Source organism: Cnephaeus nilssonii, assembly GCF_951640355.1.
Source record: "Cnephaeus nilssonii genome assembly, chromosome: 14".
In the NCBI taxonomy this organism is placed as follows: Eukaryota; Metazoa; Chordata; class Mammalia; order Chiroptera; family Vespertilionidae; genus Cnephaeus; species Cnephaeus nilssonii.
The window spans coordinates 70,352,846-70,365,665 of NC_137085.1; positions in this window are offsets into that span (position 1 = coordinate 70,352,846).

Consider the following 12,820-nt stretch of genomic DNA (forward strand, 5'->3'; position numbering starts at 1 on the left):
GCACAATTCTTACAATGTGGAGTTCAACGTTTAATTCCTCTGGACTTCCTGCTTCTGGGTTTCCACCTGAGGAATCAGATGTTCTCCATATTACTGTGTCTTTTTGTCTTTTTTTAATCCTCACCCAAGGACATGTTTTCATTGATTTTAGAGAAAGGTGGGGGGGGGGGGGGGTGTGGAGAGAGAGAGAGGAACATAGATGTGAGAGAGAAACATCTATCTGTCGCCTCTCCTATATGCACCCTGACCCGGATGAAACTTGCAACCTGGGCATGTGCCCTGACAGGGAATCCAATCCGCCACCCTTTGTCGCATGTGAAGACACTCCAACTATCTGAGCCTCACTGGACAGGGCTGACTGTATTATTTTTTTAATAAGTTTTTATTGATTTTTAGAAAGAGTGGGAGGGAGAGGGAGAGAGAGAAACATCAATATGAGAAACATCTATTGGCCGCCTCTCCTACACATCCCAACCCGGGATTGAACCTGTAACCTAGGCATGTGCCCTGACCAGGAATTGAACCAGTGACTCTTCAGTGCTTGGGACAATGCTCAACCCACATAGCCATATAGGCCAGGGCTGACTGTATCTTTTGATGCAACCTTTCTCATATACCATGTGCACCTCAAAAATAAGATTTCAGTACAAACACACCCGCTGGAGCTCAACAACCCTCACTCCAGGTGTGGAAATTAAAGTGTGAGTTCAGCAAATAAAACAGAGATTGCTGTCAACTGTTTTGAGTTATATGACCCCACAGTTGAAAGGAAAGATACACTATCCCAATCACTCACAGAATGCATAAAAGTATTCTATAACATCCTACTAATGGTCTTGTTAATAACTATTACTATTTATTTGTTTTATTTCATTTGTTGTTTTAAATTGGCAAGGTAATTCTTGCTTATTTTCGCAAGTGAAACAATTCAAAAGTATAAAGTTAATAATCTACCTAAGTTCATATTTTCTTACTATAGCCAATCATTTGAAGTAACTATTATTATTAATTTTGTATGTATCATTTTACATTTTATGGTTATATAAACATCTGCAGGCATACGAAAGTTACTTTCAAGCACAAGTAATTCTCACCTTGAATGTTTCTGACTTTCAGAAGCTTCCTAAAATTTTATGAAACCTTGAATACTGAGATCTATTTTAATTAATGCACTAATTATCTTCCAATAAAAAAATGTTATTTTAAAAGAAGTGTGCCCTTTGAGATTATGCATTATCATACTCAATTTAAAGGAAATGCAGTTTGACCAGCACAAAATGTAATTAACACAATTTTTAAACAAAAGTTTATTTTAATAGATATTAAGTGAAAAATATAATTCTAACTAGAGTCCGGGTGAATGAAAATCATGCACTTGGTGGTGGTGGGGGGGGGGGGGGGCGCTGTCCCTCAGCCCAGCCTGCACCCTCTCACAGTCCAGGAGCTCTTGGGGGATGTTCCATTGATGGCTTAGGCCCACTCCCAGGAAGTCAGAGGTGGAAGAGGCTCCCGCCACCGCCGCTGTGCTCACCAGCCATGAACCTGGCTTCTGGCTGAGCTGCACTCCCCCTGTGGGAGCCCACTGACCACTAGGTGGCAGCTCCTGCATTGAGCATCTGCCCCTGGTGGTCAGTGCACATCATAGTGAGTGGCCTTAGCATAACATTAGCATATTACACTTTGATTGGTTGAACGGATGACTGGATGACTGGACACTTAGCATATTAGGCTTTTATTATACTACTGTATAATTAAATTAGAATCAAGACAAGAATGTTCCAATTCAATGCTATTTTATTTCAACACAGGAGAAATATAAGAAAGTGTTGGGGGAAAATTCCTTTAATTGACAACCTTATTTATTTACTAAGTTTACAATTGCTGTAAAAATCCAAGAGTCTACAGGTACATGATTAGATCAATAGAAGTTCAACAATGTTTTTGTAAATGAATATGTAAAAATTACTCTTCTGTACACCAGCAACAACTGATTAGAACTTGTAATTAAAGTAGATTGAAATAAATAGCATTGATAAGAGCAAACAAAAATAGGAATTTAAAGATAAATTAAATATATGCAAAACCTACATGGTGAAAATTTTGCTTATAGAACAAAAATTTATTGAATAAATGGACAACTTCCATATAAAAATTAAAATATTATAAATGTCAATTATCCAGAAATTGATTTATAAAAATTAAAATCCTAAAATGTTTTCTTCTGGAATTTCCCATTGACTCTTCAGTTTATCAGTATATATCAGTCCAAAGGATCAAGAATAATGAAGATGCTCTTACAAAAGAAGTTGAGTGGAAGTGTTGGTGCTAAACCCACCTGATATCAAGGCTTCAGACAGTGACTGAAATAGCATGCTATCCACACAGGTAAATGGACCAATGCAGCAATACAGAGTCACATATGACACAGGTGGTATCATAGTTGGAAAGAAAGGACTGCCCAATAAATCATTCCGCTGAGACAGTTGTATATCCGTAGGGAAAAAATGTGCTTCTTGCTGTTTCAAAGACCTTAATTTAGAGGTAAACACCTGTGAAATATTTAGAATATTTTATTCCAGCAGAGACTTTTTAAATGAGCCACAAAGAGCACAACCATAAAATAAACTGTTGTCAATTTGAATATACTGATAACTTGAAGCACCAACAGCTTTTCTAGAGACACACAGAAGACTGTTCACCTAAACCTAGGGAAACATACTCACCCGAACAAAGAAACTTGTATAGGATGACTATGCATTGTAGCATTGCTTGCAATGGTAAAAGATTGAAAATAAAAACCCAATGTTCATCCACAGAACAATAAACTGCAGTATACTTATATAAACTGATGCCATTAAGCAAGTAAGTGAATGTTAGCTAAATGTTAACATGGATCAGTGTCAGAAGGAAACTATTGAATGAAAAATCTATTGTAGAAGGATTATGTACAGTATGATGTCATTTACATAACAATAATGCCTGTGGAAACACTTTACAGAATAATTTTAAAGTGTTAAAACATTCTTGGGCACATTAAACTGTACATTTAAGACAGAGATTTTTTTTGGAAGTGGAAGAAAGTTGAGTGGGAGTGAAAAGTGTTCAAATTTGTTAGAGCTGTGATTGGTTAATGGGTGTTATATTTATCTATATGTTTGAAATGTTTTCCTTAGAGATACTCAATATATCAAATTATTCCATCCTTAAAATGGATAATACCTATTGCATAAGTTTCACAGCAAATGAAGTACTTATTTTGTATTTAAGGATCACATTGTGCAATATCACTATATACTGAAAAGTAAAATCATATTGAGCATCATTGGATTCCCAGAATAGGAGAGAAACACTAAAACCAAGACTCTACTGTGAGACTGACAGATTTAGATCTCTTACCTTAAACTCAGTCCAGGGCATACCTGCATACTTATCATTAAATAGGATTGTATTTTTTTCTTCTATTTAAAATTCATTCACTTATTCATGCATTCTCTGTCACTGTCACTGTCACTATCACCATCATTCTTGCTCTTCCCTTCATATAGAGTTGGCAAATAGCTTGAATTATAAACACTGGGCTCATTTCTGTGTGCTCCAATTTACCAATAGTAGTCCCAGATCCAATTCTTCATTCATTCAGGCTTGGAAATCTAAGTAAAGGGCACTTGAATGTCTTCTTTCATAATTTCCTTCCTTTCCCAATTACCTATCTTGAATGCAACTTTGATGAAAACCCAATAGGATTGTGTAGCAACTCTCAACCATTTGTGTTTCTGACACTAATGAGTGCTGGGACTTTAGGTGTAAAGGCAATGGAATTCATAGTTAACATGTTTTAAAATTTATAACCCCTTTTCATTGTTTAAATAGACTTGTTGCATACCCTACCTGTACTAGCATACATGCTCAAAAGCTCTTAGGTGTTTTCATTAAACCCACAGTTTTTGTATTGTTGGCTTGACATTTAATCATTATATTTGCCCATTCTGGCTTGACAGGCTTTGTCATATACATGTATGTATTTTTACATATAGGTATATATACATATTTATACGTGAGTATATGTGTTATTTTGAAGCAAAAAGGAAAATTATTAAAATATGAGGTTCTATTATAACATGTCATAGTACAAAAAAAATGTTGATCTAACCTAACCTTACCTATATAATTGGACAGATAGACAAGATTCTATGTCAACATCTATTTTAACTCAGTACTTGGAATGTAATTATTAATTCATAGGGGCTTTAATTTATACTATTTTGCACAAGACACATCCTTCTTTAATTTATTAGGTCTTTAAATATTTTAAGACATCTCTTCAATCTACTCCTAGTCCCAATATAACTCCAACTTCTACCAAAGCAACAAAAACCTTTTAATTTTCTAGTCTTTCAGTTTCAAAAGTCCTTGTTAATTCATCTCCAATCAGAGTCTTTTCCTTCTAAAGTTTATATCTCAGTGTTAACTTCCTAAAATTAAACTTGTTTCTAGTGGTTAAGATTATGGAGTAAGAACACCTGGATTTGAGTAGCGTTTCTGAATTTTTGCTGCCTATGAACTTAACCTTATTGAGTCTCCATTTTCTCAGCTATAATATGGTGATAATAATAATACTCATACACTGCTATGTGAATTAATACCTTTAAACTTTTAGAACCATGTTTAGCATTTAGTAAACAGTAAAATTTAGGTATTAAGTTGTCATAGTCATACTAGGTTTTCCCATTATCACTGGAAAAAGTGGGTTTCTTTTATAAGCTGCTATTATATTCATTGGAATCTGTAAAATTCACCAATATCAGCAGGAGACCTTCAGTAAATACTTACCAAATAAGCAAGTGACAAATAGAACGTAAGTTCAAAGAGGTTTGGAGTTTGTCTGCTTTATTTACTGCAGAATCTCTAGTACCAAGAACAAATCTGAATTGAATGAATAAAATTTGAAAACTATGAAATAATCAAATTAAGAGATGGAGACTACCTGCTTCTGAAATCCAACCTCTGATGTCAATAGGCTCATTTTTCTCATATATAAAATAAAAATGATCATATTGCCTAGCTCGTGGGTCTGCTGCAATAAATCAGAAAATACATGTAAAGCACTTTGAATAAGGCTTAGCATAAGTACTCAATAATGATGACTACCATCAACATTATGATTTTTTATTAAATATTAAAGTAGCACACATGTGTGTGTGTGTGTGTGTGTGTGTGTGTGTGTGTGTGTGTGTGTATATATATATATATATATATATATATATAAAAGCCTGAGCGACCGTCTGACCATTCGACCGTCCGACTGGTAGCTATGATGCACACTGACCACCAGGTAGCAGACACTCAACGCAGGAGCTGCCAGGCTCTGGTGATTTGGCAGCTGTGGTTCTTGGGTGACGCACCCAGAACCAGAGAGGAAGGAACCCAATTCCAGGGTGCGTCACCTGAGAAACGCCCTCTCACAATCCGGGACCCCTCGGGGGATGTTGGAGAGCCGGTTTTGGCCTGATCCCTGCAGGCCAGGCCAAGGGACCCCACCTGCCAGAGGGACCCTGCTCACTCCGCAGACGCCCTTTGAGCCCCAGCTCAGTGGGCTGGAGAGGGACCGTGGGAGGTTGGCTCCAGGGCATGTCCAGCCCATATTACCCAGTCCCACCCCACTGGCCACCATCTAATTTCCTTTCAATGTACACAAATCCATGCACTGGGCCTCTAGTCTTCATATAAGTGGGAAAGTTTCTGAAATAGGATTAGATAAATTTTAACTTTATCTCTAATGAACTATAGAGCTTAAGCATTTTGAATCAAGGGGGGAAAAAAAATACAAAGGACCTACAAAGAACAATAGATTTCAGCTTGTTGTCATGACGTAAGAACAGGGACTGTATATACCCTCCCACGTTAAACAACTAAAGGACCAGACAAAACATATAGAACGATGCTTTTCAGACATTGGACACAAGCTAGCACAGGACAGTAATTCCCGAGAGGAAGAAAGCAAATGACTTGAGCTCTAATAATGCCCTAGCCTACCTCTGGAGTATCTCCAGACTTCAGTGCAGGGAAGAAGAAATGCAGAGAATGGTGGACTCTTGAGGTCAAAAGCAGAATTTGGGGACTGGAGAGGTCAAAGCAGCTAGATTCACCTACAGCTAAAACTATACAATGTCTGTAAGAAAATGTGAGAAAAAGTTTAATTACAATAGGTTAGACAAATATTAGACATGAGATTTATTAAGTAAAAATAATTTAAAATAATAAGTTAAACTTCATTATAATTAAAAACTTTTTCTTCAAAACACAATATTAAAGTTCAGAGGCAAGCCATAGACTAAGAGCAAATATTTATAAAATAGATAGCTACAAAGGGCTTAACTTTAGATTTTACCTAAAATTTCAAATCCATTACTTTCTTTTATTGGTTATCTTCTTATTATGAATTTTAAATATGTATTTAATAGTTTAAATTATACATTTAACATATAATTAACATGTTTATTATAATAACTAGAGGCCTGATGCACGAAATTCGTGCAAGAGTAGGCTTTCCTTCCCCCGGCTGCTGACACTGGCTTCCCTCAGGCCGCCAGCAGGCACCCAGGACCCAGGCAGCCCTCACAGCCCTGGCTTCGTCTGGAAGGTCGTCCAGAAGGATGTCCGGTCTAATTAGCATATTATGCTTTCATTATTATAGATTAGTTATTTAATTTAATAGTTATAAGATAACTATGTATTTGATTTATATTTGGTATAATTTTATTATAATTATATTAATTAGAATAATTATAAGATAATTATAGTAATTTATAATATATTTAATATATAATAAATATTAGATGTATATATTTTAAATCTATAAAATACTATGACCAATAAAGAAGGCAAAAGATACTGATACTTCACCAAATGAATGACAAGTACATACATGAAAAATGCTGAAGCATAATCAAGATTCCTAAAAAGCTACGCTTCCTTGAGTCAATGTGAGCTAAGAGGTGAGATGTGGCATGGCGGATGCTGACACACATTTTTGGAAAACAAGAACTGTTAATATACCCATTATGAACCATGACTAAATAAAAGAATGAAGAAACATAGTAACGTGTCAAAGGTTACATGTTTGCAAGTGGAAAACTTGATTCCAAGACTAATACACTTAGTAAACTTTCCTTTTTAAAATCTTTATTGTTGAAAGTATTACATATGTCCCTCTTTTCCCGCATTGACCTCTTCTAGTCCACCCGCCACCCAAGGCTTTCACCATCCCATTGTCTGTGTCCATGGGTTATGCATATATGCATACACGTTCTTTGGTTGATGTCTTCCACTCACCCACCTTCTCCCGCCTTCCCTCTGAGATTGTTCCATGCTTCTATGTCTCTGCATCTATTTTGTTCATCAGTTTATTTTATTCGATTCCACATATGAGTGAGATCATGTGATACTTATCTTTCTCTGACTGGTGTATTTTGTTTAGTATAATACTCTTCAGGTCCCTTTATGCTGTCTCAAAGGGTAAGAATCATTCTTTTTGTAGCTGCATAGTATTCCATGGTGTAAATGTACCACATCTTTTTTATCCACTCATCTACTGATGGGCACTTGGGCTGTTTCTAGATCTTAGCTATTATAAATTGTGCTGCTATGAATATAGGAGTGCATACATTCTTTCTGATTGGTGTTTAGGGTTTCTTAGGATATATTCCTAGAAGTGGGATCACTGGGTCAAATTACAGTTCCATATTTAATTTTTTGAGGAAACCCCATACTGTTTTCATAATGGCTGCACCAAACTGCATTCCCACCAGAAGTTTACTAGGGTTCCCTTTTCTCTACATTTTCGCCAGCACTTGTCATTTATTTGTTGATGATAGCCATTCTGACAGGTGGGAGATGATACCTCATTGTTGTTTTAATTTGCATTTCTCTGATGATCAGTGACTTTTAGCATATTTTCCTATGCCTCTTGGCCTTCTGTATGCCCCCTTTGGAGAAGTGTCAGTAAGGTCCTTTGCCCATTTTTTAATTAGATTGTCTGTGTTCCTTTTCTTACGTTGTATGAGTTCCTTATATATTCTGGAAATTAACCCCCTATCAACTTATCATTGCCAATTATGTTCTCTCATGCAGTGGGCTCCTTTTTCTCTTAGTTGATAGTTTCCTTTGCTGTGCAGAAGCTTTTATTTTGATGTAGCCAGATTTGTTTATTTTCCCCTTAGTTTCCTTTGCCCTTAGAGAGGTATCTGTAAACATATTGCTATGAGAGATGTCTGAGATTTTCCTGCCTATGGCTTCTTCCAGGATTTTTATTGTTTCATGGCTTACATTTAAGTCTTGTATCCATTTTGAGTTGATTCTTGTGTATGGTGTAAGTTGGTGGTCTAGTTTCACTTTTTTGCATGTATCTGTCCAGTTTTCCCAACACCATATATTGAAGAGACTGTGGTGACTCCACTGTATATTCTTGCCTCCTTTGTCAAATATTAATTGCGTGTAATGGCTTGGATCGATTTCTGTGGTTCTCTGTTCTTTTCCACTGGTCCATGTGTCTGTTCTTGTGCCAGTACCAGGCTGTTTTGATTACAGTGGCTTTGCAATATAACTTGGATATCTGGTATTGTGATCCCTCCAACTTTGTCCTTCTTTCTCAAGATTGCTATGGCTATTCAGGGTCTTTTTTGGTTCCATATAAATTTTTGGAGTATATTGTTCTACATCTGTGAAGTATGATGTTGGTATTTTAATAGGAATTGTACTGAATCTGCAGACTGCTTTGGGTTGTATGGATGTTTTTAATGACGTTAATTCTACCAATCCATGAACACAGTATATTTTTCCACTTGTTTATATCTTCCTCTATCTTTTTTTTCAATGTCATGTGGTTTTCTGAGTATAAGTCTTTTATCTCCTTGGTTAAGTTTATTCCTAAGTATCTTAATTTTTTGTTGTTGTAATGGTAAATGTAATTGTTTGTTTAGTTTCTCTTTCTGAGAATTCATTATTGGTGTATAGAAAAGCCATCGATTTTGGGGTGTTGATTTTGTATCCTGCTACATTGCCAAATTTATTTATTAAATCTAATAGTTTTTTGATGGAGTCTCTACAGTTTTCTATGTTCAATATCATGACATCTGTGAATAATGAGAGTTTACTTCCTCCTTTCCATTTGGATGCCTTTTATTTCTTCTTCTTGTCTGAATGCTGTGACTAGCCCTTCCAGTACTATGTTGAATAAGAGTGGTGAAAGCAGACATCCCTAACTTGTTCCTGTTCTTAAGGGAAATGGTTTTAGATTTTTCCCATTCAGGAGGATGTTGCCTGAAGCTTTGTCATATAAGGCCTTTATTGTGTTGCGGTATGGTCCCTCTATTTCCACTTTGCTAAGAGTTTTTACCAAAAGTGGATGTTGGATTTTGTTGAATGATTTTTTTGTGTCTACTGATATGATCATGAGATTTTTGCCTTTCAGTTTGTTTATGTGATGTATCACATTTATTGATTTACAAATATGTTTTTCAATAAGTATTTTCTTACAATCCTTTATATTTCTGTGTTGTCAGTTGTTTCTTCTCCACTTTCTTTTCTGATTTTATTTACTTGGGTCCTCTCTCTTTGTTTCTTGATGAGCATGGCTAACAGTTCATAAATCTTGTTTATCTTTTCAAAAGAATAAGCTCTTGGTTTCATTGATTTTTATATTGTTTATTTAGTCTCTATATCACTTATAAGAAAGTCAACTTCTTAGCCACTCTTTCCTGGAACTATTTATGAATTTTATTCATTCCCCCATGAAAATATTTATCCTATATAATAAAGAGCTAATATGCTAATTAGACCGAACAGCAGAATGACCGTCCAAAGACCTTCTGGATGAAGCCTGGGCTGCGAGGGCCTAACCCCTCACACGATTTTTGTGCATCGGACCTCTAGTTATCTATGTTAGTAAAACACAGATAATGATCATAAAGCTAAAATTCTCCTTGATCACCACTCTCATATGCTCCAAATTTTTTCAAAATATTTTTCCATATTAGTATTTATGTATGTAACAGAAGATTATTTATATACAGACATCCATTTAAATGTATGAATTCCCTCATTATTAACTGTTGTAGGATATTTTATGGTATTGAATCATATTATGATTACTCCTATTCATATAAATATATATATGTATGTATTTTCAATTTAACTATTTTAAAATTTGCTGTAATATATATCTTATGAATTCTTCTTTATGTACATGTATGAGATATTTTTTCAGAACCATACCAAGAAGTAAAACAGCTGTGTGCAAGGATATGTTCCTCAGCTAAATGGAACACAAACAACCAGATTACTCTTTAAACTATTACTAGCTCCCTAAATCTCTAAATGACAAATAATGTACACAGGATAACATTCACATACCATATCTTTGTCTCATTTAAAATATATTTTAGGAACTTTATGTAGAGTTATACAACTCAGGAGACAAATGAATAAAGTTAACATGTCTTCTGTGTGATACTAAATTTGATTTCTAAGAAAGTATGTGTTAATACTATGCTAACCCACCTTAAAGTGATGACAAAAAATAGAAAGTTGGTCTAAATAGCAGTAATTCAGCTAATGAATTCTCTATTATCCAGGAAGTATCTATTGTCAATTTTAAGTAGCCAACCTTCATTTGTGCTTGAAGACTAATATTCACAGAAGATGGGCAGTAACTTTAAAAGTTATTGTTGTCTTCCAAACAATAGACTGCAAGGGAGCAGAAATTACACATCAAAGTATTATCTAATTATATGTGAAAAGGGAGATAGTAATGATGACAAGCAGACTTTGCTCAATGCAGTGAATTCAAGCCTACCTTTGTCTATCAAGCAACATTTCTAATATTTGCTCTTCATCAAGAGAAAATCAAGAGAAAGGAGTGATTGTTGTTTTTTTCATTTTTTACTTGATTGAGTTAATTATCATGAAACATATATTAAGCCACTATTAGGAATAAACTTAAAACCAAGAAGAAATAGTATCCAATAATTCCTCAAGTTCATTTCCCCATTAAGTGCATTCAGAAATGCATTATTGTAATTACATTTTACATTTTTATAAAGCCCTAAATAAAATAGTTGTTAACTGGTTATCTGACTAACTGTCTGGATCACTTCTCACCATTCCTTCAAACCCATCTGATATATGGTGGTTTTAATGTTAGAGAATGCCCCAATAGAGAGTAGAGAAGGAATACATACGTGTGTGTGTGTGTGTGTGTGTGTGTGTGTGTGTGTGTGTGTGTTTCTAACTGGAGATATAAAAGGGTAACTGTTATCTGCAGACCTTCTCCTTCACATTGCTAATACTGAATTAGATAAGGCCCAGGGTCCTACCCATTTAATTACTGCAAGTACCTAAAGGATTTTGTTATAAAACAATGATCCCTGTAATACAGCCTTGTGGCTGAGGAATTGAGAATGCTATTAACATGTTCAAGTTAACGATTTCTGTTTATCCAGTGCGCCTAAGAGCCGAGTCTGAGGCAAAGGCAAACAGCATTCAAAACAAGAGAAGATAGGAATTCATTCTTATGTATTCTTTCAAAATAAAATAAGATTTTTTGTTGAGATCCTACCCCCCCCAAAAAAAAAAGAGTGAAAAATTTTACATAGTTTATTCTGTGTGGAAGAGTCTTATTCCCCCAAACCCCATATAATTCATTTTTTGAAGTTTGCGGCTCAACACATTTATTTCATTATTTTGGATATGCTGAAGTGCAAGGCCCAAATATATGTCCCTCTCTCAACATCTGCAGAAAATCTGATCATGTGCATGCTGTATATGAGTATAACATTTATTTTTATTTTCTACTTATATCGTTTTCTTATGTCCTTTGCAGAATCTCTCATTATCATTACCATTTTAAACTCTAATTATCTCTGAAGAATTAGAAATCATTTCTGGAATATAACTAGTACTATATAGTGTGGTATATTATATTATTGACCCCAATTTTTCACTCTTTCCTGTATCTACACCTTTTGTCACATGACTGGATTTCCTTCCCTAGACTTTGGGTTCAATCTTGTGTCTTGCTCTGTCCAATAGATTGAGGCAGATATTAATTATATGTCAGTTCAGAGCCCGGACATTAAGAAGTTTTATCCAGACCTAGTCAGCTTAGCTCAGTGGATAGAGCATTGGCCTGTGGACAGAAGGGTCTCAGGTTCAATTCTGATCAAGGGCGCATACCTCAGTTTCAGGCTCCACCTACGGCCAGGTTGGGGCACATGCTGAAGGCAACCAATCAATGTGTCTCTTTCACATTGATGTTTCTCTCTGTCTCTCCCTCTCCCTTCCACTCTCTCTAAAGATCACTGGAAAAAATATCGTTGGATGAGGATTAACAACACAAACAAAAAAAAGACGAGATTTTATCCATTTTGACATGCATTCTTTTGCACTGACATTGCTATTGGAAGGATATTCATCTGTAATCTGGTGGTCCAAGGTGAATGGGAAACACAGACAACAAAGATGAAGAACTAGTTCATGAAACAAAGCCTCTAGCTGTTGTAGCCAAGATTAGCTGAGCCAGAGTGAACTAAATGAATTGCTGAATTCCGCTGAGATTTTTGCAACTTTGTTACAAAGCTATAATATGGCAATAGTTAACGAATGAACATAGCAGGTGTGGGCCTTTTTGTGTGTGTATCTCCCTAAATTTGCTTGCTTTTTTTTTTTTTTTAATCCTCACCCAAGGATATTTTTAACATTTTTTTTTAGAGAGAGGAAAAGAAGGAGAGGAGGGGAAGAGAGAGAGAAACATTGACATGAGAGA